Source organism: Hordeum vulgare, chromosome 1H, assembly GCF_904849725.1.
Source record: "Hordeum vulgare subsp. vulgare chromosome 1H, MorexV3_pseudomolecules_assembly, whole genome shotgun sequence".
Classification (NCBI taxonomy): Eukaryota; Viridiplantae; Streptophyta; class Magnoliopsida; order Poales; family Poaceae; genus Hordeum; species Hordeum vulgare.
This window is the reverse complement of record NC_058518.1, coordinates 396721265-396742276: the sequence shown is the minus strand read 5'-3', so window position 1 is coordinate 396742276 and position 21012 is coordinate 396721265. Positions and strand designations below refer to the sequence as shown.

The 21012-nt window shown below is 46.2% G+C and overlaps 2 long non-coding RNA genes across 2 annotated transcripts; one reads left to right on the top strand and one right to left on the bottom strand.

Annotated features, from left to right (window-relative positions):
- Nucleotides 1-746: 746 nt before the first annotated feature.
- Nucleotides 747-1853, bottom strand: LOC123412036. The gene is made up of 3 exons (XR_006613386.1): nt 1534-1853; nt 1296-1377; nt 747-1148 (listed from the first exon to the last, which is right to left on the bottom strand). It is a non-coding gene; the product is annotated as an uncharacterized LOC123412036 (long non-coding RNA).
- Nucleotides 1854-4761: 2908 nt separating this feature from the next.
- LOC123412028 lies at nt 4762-5549 on the top strand. The gene is made up of 3 exons (XR_006613385.1): nt 4762-4889; nt 4976-5130; nt 5483-5549. It is a non-coding gene; the product is annotated as an uncharacterized LOC123412028 (long non-coding RNA).
- Nucleotides 5550-21012: the final 15463 nt, after the last annotated feature.

The following is a 21012-nucleotide window of genomic DNA, read 5'->3' as shown; positions in this document are numbered from 1 at the left end:
GTTGATTTTTCTTAGATCTAATTATCAATTTATTCTGCTATTAGTGAAAAAAAATGCTTCAATTTAGTACTGTTTTTCTCTCATGGAACATATTTTATTTCTATTGTTACTCCGGTTGCTTCCGACACTACTCATATTTGGTTCCATTAAACAGAAACTATGCTTTCATGTATTTTTCCCACATACTTCCATTAATCACGTAGCTTCCATATACTACCATTCTGCATGTATGTTTTCATACACGCATGATACTTCCTTCATTCTGTACTTGTTTACGTCATGTGACAAATATGCTTCAAACACTACAAAATAATACTCCATGACTCGTAGTCGCTTCTTTGCCCCCAAATGATTCATTTTCTACTACTCCCTCCATTCCTAAATATATGTCTTTATAGAGATTGCACTATAGACTACATAAGGAGCAAATTGGATGAATATATATTCTCAAGTATGTCTATATACATCTGTATGTAGGTCATGGAGTATTTAGGAACGGAGGAAGTATGAAGCATGTGTGGTTGTATTTGAAGCACAATTTTATTATGGTTGAAGCACGGAAAATGTAGTATAGATGCATTGTGTGCGCTAGTGAGAATAGTTTGACAATTGCTGAAGCAGTGACAAAAGATTTACCACGAAGCATTACCATTGTCAAACTAGGTTGTGTAAAGAACGAAGCAAACAAGCTAAAAACAAGCTATATATGATTCTGAAGCATGAAGGTTAATACACAGAGCCAGCAACATTGTATCTGTGACAACAAAACAATGCATTCCCACTATGAGGTGTGGAGCCATTCACGTCGATGAATTGGGGGTGTCGACCGCTAGAAGCATCAGGGAAGACGGCTTCTTGAACAAGGGGGCGAAGTCAAGATGCCATCGAGTCCACTATGAGCAGCAGGGCCGGAGTGTTGATTAGGAGAAGCACGGATGCACTGGTGCAATAGGATAGGCCAACCAGCCGTCGAGATGATTGCATCACCTTCCTGTTACATTCCTTCTCCGTGTCGTCCATTGATGTCGTCACCGTCGTCACCTCCACCCACACTAGCAACCTCCCCTAGCTAGGGCAGTGGAGGACAAGAGTCATCGTTTGGCCTTGTGAGATTCCTTCACTCCAGAGAAGGGCCGGTGCACGGCAATCTGCAATGGAAACCACATGCCAGACTGACTAGTAATACAAAGAAGCTTGAAAATATACATACCTAAAGCATTGGATGTTTAAGGATGGATACTTAGATGCATGGATTCTGAAGCATAAATTTGTTGCTATCTCAAAATAAGCCATACCTAGTGGAAAGATAGAACTCTGAAATTAGAAATTAGTGGAAACATAGAACTCTGAAATTTGCATGTGCATCATTTTTGTGATCTGCAAACAAATTTTATCCAAATTGATTAGCATTGTTAATTTTCACGCAAAAATGAGGCAGGAATAATAAGAACATCGATCAAGTAAAATAAGTTACAATCAATCGGTGGTGAAATTGTACTTCAAAATAAAGAACAAAAAGGGGAGAATTGAAACCTTAGGTCAGATGCAGACGCGAGGCGCAACTTTCTGCAGTTGCCCACACGTGTTTCATCTCTGCCCAAATGGGCTGGCACAGGAGGCGAGTTGCACCAGCAAGCTCCTCCACTTGTTTAGCCTCTCGGACTGCCTGGGTGAGCCTATTCCCAGCTGTGATCGGTACTCATGGTGCTGCTACCTGGTGGTGGAACAGGGAAAGGGGTGGGTCAGTTGAGGTGGGGATTGCGCAGGGGAGGTCACCGAGAGGGCATGGTGGATCGGGCGGAGACGATGCCTTTGGGAGAACTGAACCGAGCAGAATCAGGGGAGATGCGTACACAGATATTTTTTGCGTGAATAGCGGTTCGTTTGTATGAGGGGTGGTGGAAGCAGACCTCTCGCCCGAGCGATGAAAGAAAAAATAGATGGTGCAGCATCGGTCTGACGATTTGGAAGGATCAGTCGTATGATTGAAAGTGTTTCCCATTGGTGCCTAGCAACATAAAAATGAGATTGTGGGAGGCTGCTAGAAATCAGGAATTGTGGGAGGGAAGTAATAAAGTGAGATTATGAAGCATGCATGTCGGTTGAAAAAAAGTGGAATTGACACATAAATATATATACAAACATGATTGATGGGGGCCGATTGAAATCGTGGATTGTGGGAAACTAAAAGTAATTAAGTTGGAGCAGGATTGTTGCCTAAAAAATTCGGATCGTGGGAAACTAATTAAATTTTGGCCGCGCATGCATGCAAGCGCTCCAATTAAGCGGCCATTAATTCGATTGCCCAAATTAATTTGTTTTTTAAGAAAAGTTCAATCACGATTCCCTCAATCTACGCTTTTTTAACACAATCAATATCTAATTTTGTTCCGGAGATTATATGATTGACCCAACGAACCCATAGTAATCATTCCTTGACACGGTAACGCTCGTTTCATCTTGATATGTTTTCCTAAAAATATATCTTAATATGCATTTCTGCTATTGTGTCTTTATAGGGATTTTTTGCTGTAGGGCTTAAAAAAAGTCCATTTTAGTCCCATGTGAAAAAACATGAGCGAATTTTAGAGACTAAAAGGGGGTATTTGAAACTAAAGGAAGAAGTCCGGAGGGTCTTTTTGAGCTTTTTTGACACTTTTTTCAACAATGCCCCTACTTTTAGAATGTCATTTAATAAATTCTAGTACATTACTAGGGGTAACATGGTCTTTTTAAATGTCATTTAATGACCTATAGTCCCTGTTTAGTCCCTGAAAAAAATGGGTAGGGACTAAACACTTTTTAGTTGAGACAAAAAAAGTCCTACGACTTTTTAAAGCAACATGGCCTATATCTCGTCGCACATCCTCCGGCATGCCCGTGTTGGTGAATGTTTTGAGGGACATGTCAATTAACTCCCTGTTACAATGCACATTATTAAATGAAGCTAAAAAATCAGCCATCACAAACATACGATTTTCAACGCTAGGGTCTATCCAATTCGAAGATATTTTTTGGAAGTTTTATTAGTCATTCGCTTGTGGTACCACAGTTGTGTCATAAGTAGGTCGTGCAATGGATGTACGCACTGACTTTAGATTGACAGTGACCATTGCAACCTTCAATTACAAGGGCGGAAACCAAAATTAGAAGTGACACGAATATAATAGATTTTATATGATGCCGTGTTGAAATATAGGACATGTACGGACTAAAGGAGGTCTAGATCCATGCTTATTGATCAGGAAAAATGATATTTTTTCATCCGTTGCAACACACACATGTTTGCTAGTAGATATAAAAAACTTTACAATTACAATTTTATTACATCTACCATCCCCTTTATTAGCTTAATTGCGACTACGATTACATCATGGATCACAAAGGGATGGTTTCACTTGGAGGCTCTTCTAGTCATCCACTAGCACTAGATCTCCTAGCCTCATGAGATATAATATTTGCTTCCCAGTTACGGTGTTCAAAAGTCAACAAAGGTCATTGTAACACCCCAAATTTTTTAATTTAGTTTAACGAAAGTGTTTATTATTTTGAAGGAGAATTATTGGAATTTTGGTGAAACCTCTTTTGAAAACTGATTCTTGAGAGAAAATCTCTTTCAAATTTTTTCATGCGTTGGCTTTCGATTTTAAAGTTCATATTTGATTCTTTCTTGAGAGAGATTTTGATGTGGGATTTTTTTATTTTTCTAAAAACCACATTTGAGACTTTATGCTAAGGATCTCCCTTTTGAAAATTCTCTTGTCACTTCTTCCCTTACCTACTTTCAAAATTTTCACTTCTAAAATCCTCTCCTATCCCAAGACTCATGCAAAGCACTTTCACAAAACTTCTAGCCCATTTCATATTTTTATTTTCTCTAAAATAGCTTAAAAACAATTTCTGAATTTATTTTGAGGCCATGGCACTTTTCAAAGGAGCTCATAGTTGCCTTAGGATTTTGACCCCAAATAAATTACCCTAGCTAGTACTTGGTACCCTCAACCCAAGTACCCAAAAACCTGCTGCCCTCTAGTTGAAAATTTTCAAACTAAATTTGAAGGAAGTTTGGACCAGATTTGCATTACTTACTGAAGACCCATCTTTCCCTTCTTAAAAAATTCAGAGAAAATTCAGGGAGTCTCTCGATGTAATGAGAGGCCACCTCACTAAGTTTCGCCCCCGGCAAAAGTTTTTCATGCCACAAGCATTTCGTCGAGCACGTGGTGCGCAGTGATGCAACGTTTGGTCAAATCAAAGCCTAATATCGCCAGTACTCGCCCTTGGCCTCTTCCTCCTGTTCTCCGAGCCTATCCAGTGCGTCGCACAATCCCTTGACCGCATATGCTCGTTGATGGTGAGATGGCACGCCAGCACCGACCTCACCCGTGGCGATAATGGCGCCCGTTGCGGCAGCCAAGGGGCAATTCCTAATGGACGGCGCCACCCAAAGCCTCAGAGTAATCCGTGTGTCCGTCCACGGTCTGCAAGACAGTTGGCAAGCTCTGCCCAACCGTCGCCGTGGCCTGGGTGCTAGAGAGCACGTCGACCGCTGCTGCGGCGCTTGTGAAGCCGTTCTGTTGAACGAAAGCCGTAGCTCGAAGATAAGCTCAATTAAGTGGGAAATGAGACCCCCAAGACCTATCAAACCTTCTCCTGCCGCCGTAATTGCCTCCTAAGCCCCTGCCTCACCATGATTCGCGCCGGAGCATATCCGCTCACGAGAACTGACTCGGACCACCTATAAAAAGGAGCCTCGAGCTACCCCTCGAGCCCGCACCGCTCCCCTTGATCCCAGCTTCATGCCAAGCACCGTAGAGGGCATAGGGGAGGTCTTCTTCCCCAGCTCCGGCCACCCGACCTGCCTTGGGTACGGGCTAAGTTCGCCCAAGGTGGTCGATTCCCTCTGCTCTAGCCTCACCCGTACTCCCCTAGTAATCCATCCTCTCTTATCTGCGCGTCAATTTGACCTCTGCAGGTCATTGTGGTGAGATCCATCCTCCCTCGAAGCCGATGATCGCCGAGAGGAAGCCGCCGATGCTGTGGTGCTCGTCGGTGAGCCAATCCACCACTCATCGACGCGGAATAGTCCCCTCAACAATCCTGTGCACCATCACGAGCTCTGTGTTGCCGGTGATAATTTCAAACCTGTCATGGGTGGCCCACCCGTTAGGTTCTTTTCTTTTCCGGACTTTTTTTTGAAGGCACCTTTCACCGGAGTGCGTTTTCTTCTCGGGCTGGCGTAGTTTCCTTAGAACATTTTTTGTTTTCTCAATCTAGCCCATGGGTAACTTTCTGTTTACAATAGATAAGTCTCTAGTTGCATTTCCTTTATAATTTTTAAACTAAAAATAGTTTTTTGGTTGATTTTTTTTGAAAGCTTTATTTTTTTGTCTAGTTTTTTTGTGATATTTATTTAAAATATTTTGGTACAACTTTTATACATGCACAGTATTTACGTAGATATCGATATTTTTTGACGTAGATACCAAGGGAGAAGACGCCGTCGTCCACTTCACCGAGTCCACTTCAACTTCGTTGATCCAGGCAAGCATGTTTGAACCTTTGATATGGTGTTTGTTTTCATGTTTGCTCGATAAAAAATACTGCATGTAGACATGGTAGCATGACGTGTTGATATGATTTCATGCATAGATTATCTTAAAATTGTGTAGTGACGGAAATATTTTGACGACCTAGTCACACGGGACGTGATAGGTTGTGGTCTGCTCATGTTGGAGCATGCTAGTACCTTATCAAATCTAACAACTCCACTATCGGCATAAATCGTGTCTTGTCAGTCTGTCACCTTACTTTTCCGTGCTGCCACATGCTATATCGGAAGGGATACCGTTTAGTAGGTTGCAAACCTATTTCCATGTAAACACCAAGTAGAGGGGCCGAATGAAGGTTCCATTGCCCTGGAATAATGCGAGTCATCCAGTCATGGGGCATGGGTGTTTTCGACTGAGCCCTAGAGGGGGGATCCCTTAGTTACGCACGATATAAGTTGATCCCATGCTATTCGAGGTGTCGACCTCTCCATCTTATAGTTTTTCTTGAGCGTGGTTTCGGGTGATTCCGGGCCTCGCAGGGTGAAATGGGTGTGTACTAGTTACATGTGTTTACTTTCAAAATACTGTAGGTGGGACTAGTCTATGTGACTATCGAAACCCGTTGGCTGTGACTAAAGAGTACACCCTCTATATAGTCAAAATTATTTGAGTAGCCGTCTCCGCGGTCAAGGACCACTGGTTGACAGGTCAACTGTCGGTCTTCGTGTTGGTCTCTAGAAAGCAAATAATGTTTTATGAGAACATTTACCTATGACATTATGAATGTGATGCTTGTGGCTAATCTGTTATAATGAATGATGCATTGAGTACTCCGTGCACTATTAGGAAAAGGATTGCTAATGGCGCACCTATTTTGGCTACTAATGGCGCACTATAGGTGCGCCACTAGCATCATGCCATTAGATTTTTTTACTAATGGCGCACCACAAGTGCGCCATTAGTATCTGGTATACTAATGGTGCACCAGGCAGTGCGCCATTAGTATTGCTCACGGTGCGCCATTAGTATCTGGTATACTAATGGCACACCAAGTAGTGCGCCATTAGTATAGATCCCGGTGCGCCATTAGTATAGATCCTGGTGCGCCATTAGTATAGATCCTGGTGCGCCATTAGTATAGCTTATGGTGCGCCATTAGTATGCCTCCCAGGGCCATATTTACCCATATGCTCTGGCTTACTAATGGCGCACTAGTTGACGATGCGCCACTAGTGTGCTTTTGAAGTGCGCCACTAGTGTGCTGAGTGATGCGCCACTAGTATGAATATTAGGTTTTTTTTTTGATATTTGCACAGATTACAAAATATATTATTGCACAGAATATAGATAGCACAACATATAAACAACAAATTTATCGAATACAATAGAAGATTAGTCTCCCAATACAATTCATCATATTAGTCTCCGAATTTAAAATACCGAACAAAGTTAGAACATTACAAGTCTCGAGACCGCGAGTAGCGAGTTTGTCTTCACATTACAAGTCGATATCGACCATCTAAACTACCATCACATAGAAGAGAGCTGCGGTCATCACGATGAGCATAATTGCAATGAAACTGGCCTTCATCCGGTTCCTCCAACGCTCCCTCCTCTCTCCCGCTAGATAGCGCGCGTATCTAACTTCCACCTCCGCCCTTGTGGTGTACCCTTTGTAACTGTTACCGCTGAATCGATGAACCTGTCTCCGACACTCCTCCTAGTCGTCGTAGACTCCGGGAACCTTACCCTTGTACACGACATACGACGGCATCTCTATGCACTAGCCAAACAAAACGTTAGTAGCAATTCACACAGACATACAAGTTCATTAAAGTTTAATATTACAACTATAACAACACGATTCATGGTCCTACTAATAAATAGCATCGATTATATATAAGTTGAACGACTGTCCAAACCAAAGAGACATACAAGTTCATTAAAGTTTAATATTGCAACATGAATTAGTAGCGATTCACGGGAACGTGGATGAAGCCGCCGTCTTTCGTGATGGTCATGAAATTGCGGTCGTTGTCAGCCTGCATTTGTAGCATTGTATCTATCTCACTATTGGACAGCGGAGATCTGAGGTAGAACTGCCCCGAGGTACGAAGGACATCTTGATGGATGATTTCCGCAAACTCCGACTGGATGCGAAAGAATTCTTGTCTGATGTCCGCATCCTGGATTGCCGACTAGCGTGCGGCCCAATCTTTGAGATTATTTGGTAGCCGAAGGTGATTACTGCCCCGTATGATCGCCCGCATGTGATGGAGGGCGTAGTAGGCATCCTTCTGACTGCCAGGCGGCTGCTTGACGCAGGCGAACGTCGTATTGTGGGTGAACACGTGCTTGCCGTGCCTGAGACTTGTCCTGCTGAAGGTGCCTCCAGATATGGCGTAGCCGGGAAGAGCTCCATCAAGAACTTTCTTGATATTTGTGTAGTCTTTTTTTGACTGACAGTCCGAGTTGAAATACGTGGCCGTGGAATATTTCAGGCTTAAGAGGATGAGTGTGCAACGTGTGTCACTGCACAAAACACGGAATGTTAGAAAAACAAGGACGATCAAAATCTAAGAAATCATATGTTACGGGGCGATGAGGGGATAACTTACGAGGGAAAGTAAGGCACAAGGAAGTTATCCTTTTCTGAGTTTGCCAGAATGACGCCTTCGAGGTATGAACTCGCGACTTGCCGGTCCCCAGCGCTGCCCAAGATCTTGGCACGCATATAGAAGGGGTCGACTATCACTAGGTCCGGGGTCTTATCTCTAATGATCCGCATCTCCATACTCAGCGAAAATAGCCGAACGAAGGTGTAGTGCAGCGGATGAAGGTTAAACATAGCGAAGATGTCAGCAAACCGCAGGACGATCATACCCCCGATGGCGCTATCGACAAAGCCCTTGCCCTCTGGCACCTTGGCCACGAAAACCGGGTATGCCACATTATTCTCGGAGAGACGTCGCTTCTCCAAACAAAGAATACTGTCATGCAGACTCCGCATAGCACCGGTTGCAACATTGAGCAGATTAGTCGGTAGCATCGGCCTACCCGCCACATGCACCCTCCTCGAGATATCCTTAGGTGAAGGTGGCCCGTCCAGAGCACGGATCGTACTCAGTGCCGGCTGGCTCGCACTCTTGTTAGTCTTTCTTTTCCGTCACTTCTTCTGCTGATGTAATGGGATCGAGTTCATCTGCTCAGAGACCACCTTCTTGAGTGTGTTGGGGCTGATAATATTTCGCACCTCGGCTATCTGAGGCTCGGTGAAGGCGGCAGCTGGAGGCGTCTCCTCAAAACTAAACTCCAGACAACGCCTGTTGCAATTGGGTTTCTCCGCGGTACCAGCTAGATCGTGGTCGTCTTTTGCAGGGTTGGGTTCTTGAGAAGGAGGCCCCAAGAATTCCTCACCGTACCCATGTTCGGCAAAGTACTTATCGACCTTGGTAAATGTACCATCGTCGTCATCGTCGTCTTCCGAATCCTGTGTCATATGCATGTCCGGATCCTGTGCCATATGCATGTCCGGTAGCATTGCGGCGGTCTTGCCATGGCTTGGCGCCGGCACGACTGGCGATGTTGTCTGTGGGGTGGTGTCCCCCGCCCCCAAACGAATCTGGATCTTCGGCCAAAGCAAGGGCCAGCTTAAGCAGGTGCTGAGGGTCATCACATCATCTTTGTCGGCCCCAGCGGGGTGGAACGGAGGTAACAAGTCGTCGCAGCCTGGTAGCACCCGAACCAGTTGAACCCTATACGTGGTGGGTGGCATCGGTTTACCGTGGAACATGGGGTTGCCTGATTGAACGATTCTGCCCTTGGCAACATCGATCAACTCGCCGCCCATGAAGTGCAGGAGAGTGCATGGAACGTCGGCGCCGGCGCCCTGCGAAAACATGTAGGGCGTCAGGGGATGCCTAGTCAAAGGCAAGGAGATGAAGTCATCGACCGAGAGAGGCTTAGTTACCGTGATGGCGTCGAGCTCGGCTAATGTCGAGGCACCGCCAACGGCGGGCGTGCAAATGACGGAGGGGCCGCTTGCTGCCGAGGTGCCGGTCGGCGCCGAAGACACCAACGGCGCCGGCGCCGGAGACACCAATGGCGTCGTCTGTGCGTTGTGCGAGTTGCTGGCCGTGAAGCTGGGAATCGGGGGCGGCCCCTGTTGGCCGCCCGCAATCCACGCCTGCAACCCCTCAATCAAGGTAGGCACAATGGCGGTGATCACCCCTCCCACTTGGTGTTGCACTAGCTCTTGGACCATCTCCGGAATCCGCGCCACTTTTTCCTTGAGTTCTTCAACCTCGGGCAATTCGCTTTCCAAGTTGGTATTTCTCTCCTTTCACCCACCAGCGTTACAGTATGACGACCATTTCGTGGACAAGCCTTTGCCGGCCACACGACCAGATGACGACGGCTTACTGGACTTATCCTTGTTTTTCATTATGTTAAACGCCCTATTTAAATTGGTGTCCCAATGGGAGCTCTGAGACGACCCCGCGCTACTGCTTTCAGTGTCCTGCGGAAGGAATGAACCATTTAGAAATTTGGCTTCATTAATTAGAATGCAACCATATGGAGCTAATTACGTGGGGTGTATTCCTTACCAGAACACGCTCAAGCGCCCTGGTCTTCGCATCCGTGGTGAGATCCTTTGTTACTGGGTCCACCTTGTACCGGGCCCTGACATAGTTCCTGTTCTGCTTGTCACCGTATTTCTCGAAGCGGGGTGGTAGGCCTTGCTCGGCACGCTCCGCGTCCTCCTTGTCCCATATAGGTTCCGCCACTCTGTAACCGCCGGGACCGAGTTGGTGGACCCCTAAGTTCAACTCCTGCATTTCTTTCCCCCATTGACTTGATTCCGCGGTTGCCTTGCTCTCGCACTTGATCTTGAACTCCTTGTAGTCATCTTCGCTGATCGAAGGATTTTTCGCCTTGATCTTCTCATAACTATCACCTTTGTCAATCATTCTCTTCACTACGCTTCTCCAAGTAGACAGGGCCTTGCTCATCTTCGTGAGGGCGGCACTGTTCACTTTATTCCTTGAGAGGCGTGTGTTTGCGACGTCACCGGGGAACTTGTATCGTTCGTGCAGCTTCGTGAAGAGGAGGTTGCGCAAATTCCCTCGGTCCTTATGCCTTAGGTTCTCGGTGTTGATCGAGACAGTGCTCCGGAGAACACACCCGAGCTGAACCGCGTACCCCTTGACTATTTCTTTGGGCGCCGTTGGATACCCGTCGGAGTTCACTTCAGTAAATACCTCCTTTACGGTGCTAAGCACGTTCGGGCGCCGGTCCTTCCGTTGCCTCTTCGATTGGCTGCCATCTATGCGTGCGCTGCCATCATCAGTGGTGGCATCCTCGGCGGCACCATCAGTGGTGTCATCCCCGACGCCACTAGGGGTTGTGTACTCGGGATCGGTGTCTTTCGCGGCATCCTCATAGCGGTGAGGTTCTTCCTCCATCTCCTGGGACAGCTCCCAGAAAGGCTTGGCTGAACCGCCGGCCTCATCGTTGTGGGCCATGTTTCGCTCTAAATAGGAAAAACGTTTGGTCAAATAGTTGGTTATTGTCAAGGAACAAGATCATGGTCTCATCATTTAGGGTTTGTCGACATCGAGGCATCCTAAAAGCTAAGCTTTTATCATTTAGGGTTTGTCGACGCCGAGGCACCCTAAAAGCCTAAGCTTTCATCATTTAGGTTTTTATCGACACCGAGGCACCCTAAAAGCCAAGGTTTTATAATTTAGGGTTTGTCGACACTGAGGCACCCTAAATGCTAAGTTAAGTTTTCATCATTTAGGGTTTATCAATGCCGAGGCACCCTAGGTTGACTGATATATATGGGTATCTTCTAATAATATACCCTATCAAGAAAAGGGAAGGAGAATTCTAAGTTGGGCCTAATCACTTGGCTCTATTGCCACCTATGGTTTAATGCAGCAAGCATAAAGGGGTAGTTGATCCTACTTAATTAAGTACTAAGATACCCCGGCCCATGCATTAGTCGCAAGTACCCCATATGTCCTATTTTTAGCAAAGTCATGCTAAAATTCACGGAAAATTTCAGCATGATCTTTGCTGAAAATAGGACATATGGAGTACCCGAATTTGCCGGAACGGAAGTTAATCGACATTCCGGCAAACTCAAGGGCCTCTCGGGGTACGTGCAAAATCATCACGACACGATGGTCGGGAACAAAACCCAGCAAACTAGCACCACAATGCTAACATCTGGATGCACTACAACTTAGCAAAAGAGTAAAATAGAGATTGACACAACCATAAGGCAGATCATGGATCAAGAACAATCAAAGGATTCAGCATGAGACCATGGACTGATCACTGATGCAGCAAAAAACAAGAACCTACAACAGCAGGCCCAACACTAAGGGGACCATATCTGTTCAACAATTCTTGATGAACCATCGGGGGACAGAAATGGAATTCGAATGAAATTCATAGGAAACATATTGACCGAGAGTACCCAGTCGTCCTAAAAAAAGAGATCAATCGCTTTAAAAAAAATTCTACCGGCATACAAGTATACATCGCTTTGTAGACAAAAACTAAAATTCAGATGGACAGAAAAGATTGTAGACAAAAACATTCGACGACACATTCATGTTGATTTTTTTCTTAAGGTAATTTTGAGAAAGTTATGGCGCAAAACAAATAGATATCCTTACAGCTCCATCCGCACATGCCACTGCCTTGAGAAGAGCAGCAAACATATAAATATGAAACAACGAATTCAGGGAAGCAGCTGTGATTGGTCGACCAAGTGTGACGTTATGCAAACTGGATGATTGGTGCCCAGGTGGAAACGTAGTTCTTTTCTTGATCGCGTTTCGTTTCTTCTCCAAGCGTCTACGACGTGTGGCCTATGTGTATTCTACCACCTTTTCTTAGTAGAGCCCTAGCAAGATTATTATGTGTTTCTAGTACCATCGGTATGACGTGCAATGGGACAAGGACGACAGCATGTGCAGAGTCCAGAACTAGCAAACGAAACTCATCATATTAATTTGTTTAAGTGAAGTAGGGAATATCCAGTACATTCAGCCATGTTGAGTTCAAAGCAAACCAGTTCACAAAAGTTAGACTAAGAATTACTCCCTCCGTTCCAAAACGTTAGCCCTGGTTTTAATTCAAAACATTTGTCATGGTTTTTAATTCATTTTATGTAGTTAGCTAGGCCATTTTAGCTGAAACTATGCCAGTATGTACGCCTGGTTTGACGCCGAAAGTTAACAACAGAAGCAATTTTTTATGGCTTCACACATACATCGACAATTCAAATATTGGCAGCCAAGCATGCCTATACATATGCCATTTTGCACTAAAGTTAAAAATCAGTATTTAGTTGAATACGTCTTCTTGGGAAATTTGTCTTATTTGTTCCTATATATTTTCTATTTTTTCTACGGGTCTCCTCAGCAAGAAAATACGGTGCCATAGAACACCCGTCTGGAGCTAATCACTACCATATCATGGATTGCATATTTGTCACCGCAATCGTGTATTTTTCACATCACACGTTTTTTGGAATCATACATGCATGTTCATCCCCTACTACACGCATGCATCTCATATCGATTCTTTTGAAGTACTCACTCTGTAAACTAATATAAGATGTTTTAGATCAGGTGGTACTATTGAATTATGCTTGCAATGTTCATTTCTCTCTCTTATTTTGTTGGTTAAACTTTGGGTGACTAAGGTTTGGCATGGTTAATCTCAAGCTAATTAAGCAGGTTCTTACTACTACTCCAGCTAAGAGCTAAAGGAGGATGAGCCCTTCAGACAAGGGCCTCCACTACGTTAGCAAACCCTAATACTGTAATACACATCTGCTTAGAAAAACCAGGTCACATTTAATCTACACCTCAATTCACATGTAATGTACTCTAGTATAAAATCGAATATGCTATTATATTATGTACGGAGCTAGTACCTGATTATGAGGTCATGCATGTAACAATCTGTACACATGATTATTTCCAGAATTTTATACACTTCCCATGTTGTAAAACTAGCAAATAAATAGCCCATAGGAGGGGAAATTAAAACGTTTCTGTGCGTAAGCATGATAGATCCTGATCGAATGGGAGGCGGAGGGTAGGCTCACCGGTGGTTAGGTTGCAGGCGTCGCTGGAGAAGTCAAGCGCAGTGACGCAGTCGGTGTGTCCCCTGAGGGTGTTGAGGTCGAGGTGGTGGTGCTTCTTGGCCGCCTCCTGGAAGAAAACACACAATTCAGCTGAGACCACACTCACCGCACATTCCAATATTTATATGGAACTATGAATGTCTACATTTCAACAGAAAGTGTAGGAATGGATGAACTATGAAGATTATGTTCTCCTAGGATACACTCCGAATCGAATCTATTGGACTGTAATCGGAGACACCACTGACTGATCCCTGTGTGTGAGAGCGAGATCGGTAGTAGCTAGCATGTGTGCGGAATCATGGATCCCATTCGAGTGTGCAGTATGCGCGCGAGCGAGATGGGGGTGGAGACAAGATGAGATGGGGGTGGACCTTGTCGGCGGCGGAGGCGTGGTGGTGCTGGGGCCGTCCCTTCTTGTTCTGCGTGGTGGGGCGGACCTGCTTGGGCAGGTCCGGGCAGCGGGGACGGCGGAGGGGGGCACGTGCGCGATGTCGGCACGCTTGCGGCGCAGGTAGCCGACGAGGAAGACGAAGGCGATGGCCCCGCCAAGCAGCACCGAGAGGATCGGCTATTTACTGGTGCTGCGCTGCAGGGGCGGAGGAAGGGGCGCCGTCGGTGGAGAGGACAAGGACGGCGTGGGTCTTGCAGGGGGACTTGAGGTGGCGGCCGAGGACGGTGAGGTCGGGGAGGTGGTGGCCCTCCGCGGCGGCAGAGCTAGGATTCGGGGAGACGGCAGGCGCTGATGGGCGGTGGAAAGGGGGTAGGGGGGAGGCTGCGGGAGAGGAGAGGAGGGCGCGAGGGTAGCCGACTTAGGAATGGCGCACCCCGAGCGATGCGCCATTAGAATGTTTTTTTTATATAGTAATGGTGCATGTATATGAGGTGCGCCTTCTCTACGTTGTTAACCTCCAAAGTAGTAGCGCAGTGGTGCGTGGGTTTTGCCTGCTAGCAGGAGGTGGCGGGTTCGTATCCTCTTCCCCCCCTCCTTTTTTCCTTTTATTTTTTTCTATGCATTGTTTTCTTGTGCTGGTTGCACCTTGGTTTGAGAAGTTGATGCTGTGGTGTGCATCACACCATGAGGGTGATTTATCTTCCCTCACAACAACATCTAGTGCCTAGTATTTTTTTGATGTTTGCAAGTAGATGCCTACGAATAGGAGTTGAATCTTGTGAATAGGTGTTCTAGTGGTAAGTATGCCGACGGCGGCGGCGGTGGAGCGGGGGAGGGTGCGGGGGTGCTCAGCGACGAGCGGGATCTTGCGAGGGGTGATAGCGATCGAGATGGAGGGGATCGAGATCGAGTGTCCTCATGAATATTCAATATTTTTTCATATTGAATATGAAAAAATATCATCAAATTTGAAAATGTCGAAATACAATCGAGAAATGAAGGCTACAATTTAAATACAATCGATCTTAGCTAGCTATTTGTTCACAATCTTCTTGCCCTTATTTTTCGTAAATGGAGTTATTCTCTTGAACGGACGTCCTTTAGGTAGGGTGGTCCTGCTTCTTCTTGTGGTGTATGCTGGTACTTCATCATCGTCGTCATGTTCCATCTTCGGGTTGCCGTACTTGTCGAAGTCTTGCTCATTGGCGACTCCATCCATTCCGATGATCTTCCTTTTTCCTCTCCTCACGACAACACGACTGGGCTTTGGCGGGTCGGTAATGAAGAAGCATTGGTCCACTTGGGAAGCCAGTACCCATGGCTCATTTTTCGCGGTGACGTTTGCGCTCGCGGTCTTGGATTTGGCTTTGGGTATAACCATGGTGGTGAAATACCGGTCTTATTTTATGACGCTCTTGGCCCATCTGACACGAAACATCGGGACCTTTTCTCCAGCGTAGCTCAGCTCCCAGATCTCCTCGATCCTTCCGTAGTATCTGTCCTTGTCGTTACCGGTGTAGGATTCCATCATTACCCCGGAGTTCTGATAACCGTCGCTCTTCATGTCCTTTCCCTCGGTGTAGAATGTGTAGCCGTTGATATCGTACGCCTCATACGTCATCAGGTTGTGCTCGGCGCCCTGTGACAAGGCGAATATGAGTTGTTCTTCCGCGGAAGAATCCTTATGTAAAGGGTACGACAGAAGCTTCTGCTTGAACCAACGCGTGAAACATGAGTTGTGCTCTTTGATTATATCTCCGTCCATCCTCTGTTGGCCTCGGTCATTGTACGTCTCCTCAATAAAGGTTTTGTGCTCTACGACCCAAGGATCGACCACGTCTATGTGTTGTAGCGCGACTAGGTTTGCTCTTTCAAAGTCGGCGAGTCGACCCTCGAAGTCGACATGCATTTCGCGGCGACCCTCACGGTGACCCCATCCTGCGAGCCTGCCGAGGTGCCTGTTGATGGGCAGACCAATGGGGTTCTCGATGCCTAGATAATTCGTGCAGTAGGAGATGCACTCTTCGGTCAGAAAGCCCCTGGCTATGCTTCCCGCTGGACATGACATGTTGCGAACGTATCCTTTGATGACACCACTCATCCTTTCGAACGGCATCATGCTGTGCAGGAACGTCGGCTCGAGTTGGATGATATCCCCCACGATATGGACCATCAGATGCACCATAACGTCGAAGAATGCGGGCGGGAAGTACATCTCAAGCTCGCATAGTATCACCACGATCTCTTCTTGTAGCCTTCTAAGTTGCCTCACGCCAACCAACTTCCGAGAGATGACGTCGAAAAAGTTGCATAGGCCAAATAGCGTTTCACGGACGTGCGCGTCCACGATCCCACGGATTGCAACTGGAAGTATCTGCGTCATGAGCACGTGACAGTCGTGAGACTTCATCCCGCTAAACTTCTGCTTCGCTGAATCTAGGTATCTGCTTATCTTCCCCGCGTAACCGTAAGGAAGTTTTACTCCTACGAGGCAAGTGAAAAACTGATCGATCTCCTCCTAACTTAGAGTGAAGCACGCGGGAGGGAAGTCATTTTCGGTCTTCTTGGACTTTTTGCCTTTGCGACGACTTTCCGTGTCCTGCTTCGCCTCATCATCATCATCATCATCATCATTATTAGCGTGAAGCTCCTCCCTAATGCCCATTGATTTCAAGTCTGCCCTTGCTTTCGGTCCATCTTTGGTCCTCTCTGGCATGTTGAGCAGGGTACCAAGCAGACTCTCGCACACGTTCTTCGTGATATGCATGACATCAAGGCTGTGAGGCACACGGAGGATCTTCCAGTAAGGCAAGTCCCACAAAATAGACCTCGTTTTCCATACCTTCAGCAGCGGCTCTGGCACCTTTCGCTTCTTTCCCGGCTCTGGCGCCTTTCCCGGCGGTGGGCACTCTTTCCAATTTTTCAACAGCTCGTATATTTCCTCGCCACTCCTCATAAGGGGGCGTCTTCGGGGTTCGGTTTCACCATCGAACGGATCCTTGCGTTTTCTCCATGATTCATCGTCGCGAAGCCACCTTCGATGTCCCATGAACACGGTTTTTGAAGACCCGGGATCAATATCTAGCTGGCGATACATTGTGTCATCCATGCACCTGACGCATCCAGAAAATCCGTGGACCACCTGCCCCGCGACATATCCGTAACCGAGATAGTCGTGCACCGTCGTGAGCAGTGCGGCTCTCATAGGGAAATATTCTTTCTCTACGGCGTCCCACGTATTGGCTGGCGTTTTCCACAGCGTGTCTAGCTCCTGTTTCAGCAGCCCCAGATATAGATTGATGTCGTTCCCTGGTTGTTTCGGCCCTTCAATTAGCATACTCATGTGAATGTACTTCCTCTTCATGCACAACCAGGGGGGAAGGTTGTACATCCACACAAACATAGGCCAGGTGCTATGTGTGCTTCTCTGGCTGCCAAACGGATTGACTCCATCGGTGCTCGCGCCCAGCACGATGTTCCTTGGATCGTCCCCAAATTCTGGGTATTCGTAGTTCAACGCTTGCCACTGGCTCGCATCCTTAGGGTGACTCAGCATCTTGTCTTTTTTATTTATCTCCGGATCATTTTCGTCATCTTCTCGCTTTTTCTCCTCCCTATCCACGTGCCAACGTAGGAGCTTTGCTACCTTAGGGTCCGCGAAATACCATTGCAGACGAGGAGTGATCGGAAAGTACCACACCACTTTTCGAGGAGCTTTCTTCCTCTTCTTGTATCGACTGACGCCGCACACCGGACATATGGTAGACTCCGCGTGCTCGTCCCGATAAATGATGCAATTGTTCATGCACACATGGTATTTCACGTGCGGTAAATCCAGAGGACACACGATTTTCTTCGCCTCCTCGAAACTGGTCGGGCACTTGTTCCCCTTGGGAAGACGTTCGTGCCAGAATGACATGTTCTCGTCGAAGCATGCGTCGGTCATTTTGTGTTTTACCTTCATCTCCAGAGCCATGAGCGTTACTTTCAGGCAGGTATCCTCGGGCCTGCATCCTTCATACAATGGAGTAAGCGCGTCTATCTCCAGTTGATCCAGCTTGGCTTTCTCTCGGGCGGCAGCTCTTGCGTTATCCGTGTGCTTGAGAAGCAGCTCTTGAATATGAGGGTCCTGCACCCAGGCCATCGATGGTCCATCGTCGTCTGCTCCGGCATCTTCATCTTCATGATCATGCCCTTCGTCTGCTCCGGCATCTTCCTCATCATCATGTCCGGCATCTTCTACATGATGACTGTGTCCTGGAGATTCTTCGTCTTCTCGCCCGCCCTCGCCGCGGTTGTCTTGCTCATGCCCTTCCTCATTTCTTTACCGACCCCCATGGACGACTTCATAATCATCTTCATCACCTTGCCACCGATAGCCATCCATGAAACCATGCAAGAGCAGGTGGTCCTGCACCTTTACGGAATCCGGGTCCATAGGGCTCTTCAGCTTGCATCTTCGACACGGACATCTTATCCTCGTCTCGTTCTTTTGAAGCATCTCGGCCTTCGCGGAGCTCAAAAACCTATTCACGATGCCTTCGGTCATCGTGCGGACCATGGTCGCCTGCGGGGTAGAGCAAAACGATATTTTAGAACCAAAATTTTTTTGGCATGACTTTGCCTAAAAATAGGACAAAAAAGAATGCATAGTGCCAAATTCTCGCCGAAACGGAAATGAATCAACATTCCGGGAAAATATTGGCAACTATGACATTTCAAATACCAGTACCTGCAAAAAAAAACATATATGCAACACCACAAACATATGCAACACCAAAAACATACTTAGATCTAGCTAGGCCATAAAAAGTGCATGTGCACGTTGTTGGAGGGAGAAAAAAAGTAGATCTACAACATAAAAGCTTTCCCCTTACTTACCTATCAAAAAAGGTAATTTAACCACTTAATTTGGGTGAATGTATGATGCAAATGAGGTGAGGAGGAGGAGGCACCCGAGACAAGCTTGGAGGAGGAGGTGGAGAGAATGAAAGTGGGGAAAGTGAGTGTGGTAGGTGGCTGTCCAAAATATCTAGCTGGTCCCAGGTTACTAATGGCGCACCACCTACATATGCGCCATTAGTAACCCTGGTTACTAATGGCGCACCTCCTGTGGTGCGCCATTAGTAGTTCTGCAAAAAAAAAGTAGTGGCGCACCACCAACAGATGCGCCATTAGTAACACTGGTTACTAATGGCGCACTAGCTGTGGTGCGCCATTAGTAGTTTGCAAAAAAAACAATTTTTTTATAGTAGTGGCGCACTACCAACAGATGCGCCATTAGTAACCCTAGTTACTAATGGCGCACCAGCTGCTGGTGCGCCATTAGTAGTTTTGCAAAAAAAATATAGTAGTGGCGCACCGAGTGTGTGGTGCGCCATTAGTGTCCATCACACTAATGGCACACCTGCACATGGTGCGCCACTACTATATAGTAGTGGCGCATTGCTTGTGTGCTGCGCCATTAGTATCTATATCATCTATAGCCCTTTGCCTAGTAGTGGTGGATTGGTCGTACCACCCGAATACTCGTATATTTTTATTGCTGAATATAAGCTCTTTCCACGGTGTCGCCTAGACGCCCCACTATGTCCTGTTATTTATCTTATAAGCCATTTATGTGGTGTCACCTCTACGCCCGACCGTGGCTTGTTGTTTATCTCATAAGCTCTCTTTGGGGTGTCGCCTCGACACCCGACTAAGGCTTGTTGATTATTTATAAGCCCTTTATGTGGTGATGTCTAGATGCCTGACTGCGGCATGCATGTTAATTATTTTATAAGCCCTTTCTGTGGTGTCGCCCAGACACCCGACTGAGGCATGCAATGCTTTATTTTATTATAAGCCTTTTTCGAGGTGTTGCCCCAAAGCCCGACTGTGGTAGTTTACTTTTCCTGTTAACCTTTCGAGACGTCGCTCTAGACACCTGATCGGTGTATTTTACTTTTTTTGGATATTTCGGGAGGACTACCACCCGACTTCTCCATTTATTAATTTTATTTCATCTCATAGTTAAATTATAACTCTTGTCTAGTGTGAAATTTTATTCAACTTGCGCATGTGCATCATGTCTGCATTCATCATATCTCATGTCGAGACTGTCTTGTGAGACATGCAAAGTACTTACGTGGCTTGATGATTTGGCCAGATTTTGACGAAGGTGATCTCATGGATGAAGAGTTCGATAGCGAGTCCGACGCCTAGAGGAATCCTAGTCAGTCTTGCGATCTTGGAGTCCACCATTGTATTATCCGCCACCGCTTCCACCACCAATAATCAATTTTCGAGCCTCACTTTGACATCCGACATGTTGTAGAATAATGAGTCGTGTCACCCACTCCATCGTGACATATCCACCACCACCTATATTGCGATTCAGTAGTACTACCAGCATGTCCATTGTTTATATCTGCCTCTATGATAAATATTTGCGTGCTTGTAATAAATTGTTGAGCGACCTTAACTCAACTCTTTCTAATATTAAGTGCTACTGGTTTTCTGTATCAAGGATTGTCTATCAATGTGAATTATTTTATATGTCGGAATGACATCAAGGGTTGATATCCAATAATTATATTATTTTGAAACTGGTCCTGACAGAAATTCAGTTGGAATATGAAAGCAGTCATCAAAAGTGAGGTCCCCGGTTGCTATGCCCACACTTTCCATAGTACTAGTTACCTTCACATTACCAGAGTTAATCACTAGACGATTATATCCAGTAGATTGTGCGAGGGTCAAGTCAAATCTAGGACGCCCCCTGATGACCCACAAGTGTAGGGGATCAATTGTTGTCCTTTCGATAAGTAAGAGTGTCGAACCCAACGAGGAGCAGAAGGCTCTGATAAACGGATTTCAGCAAGGTAATAACTGCAAGCACTGAAAGTAGCGGTAAC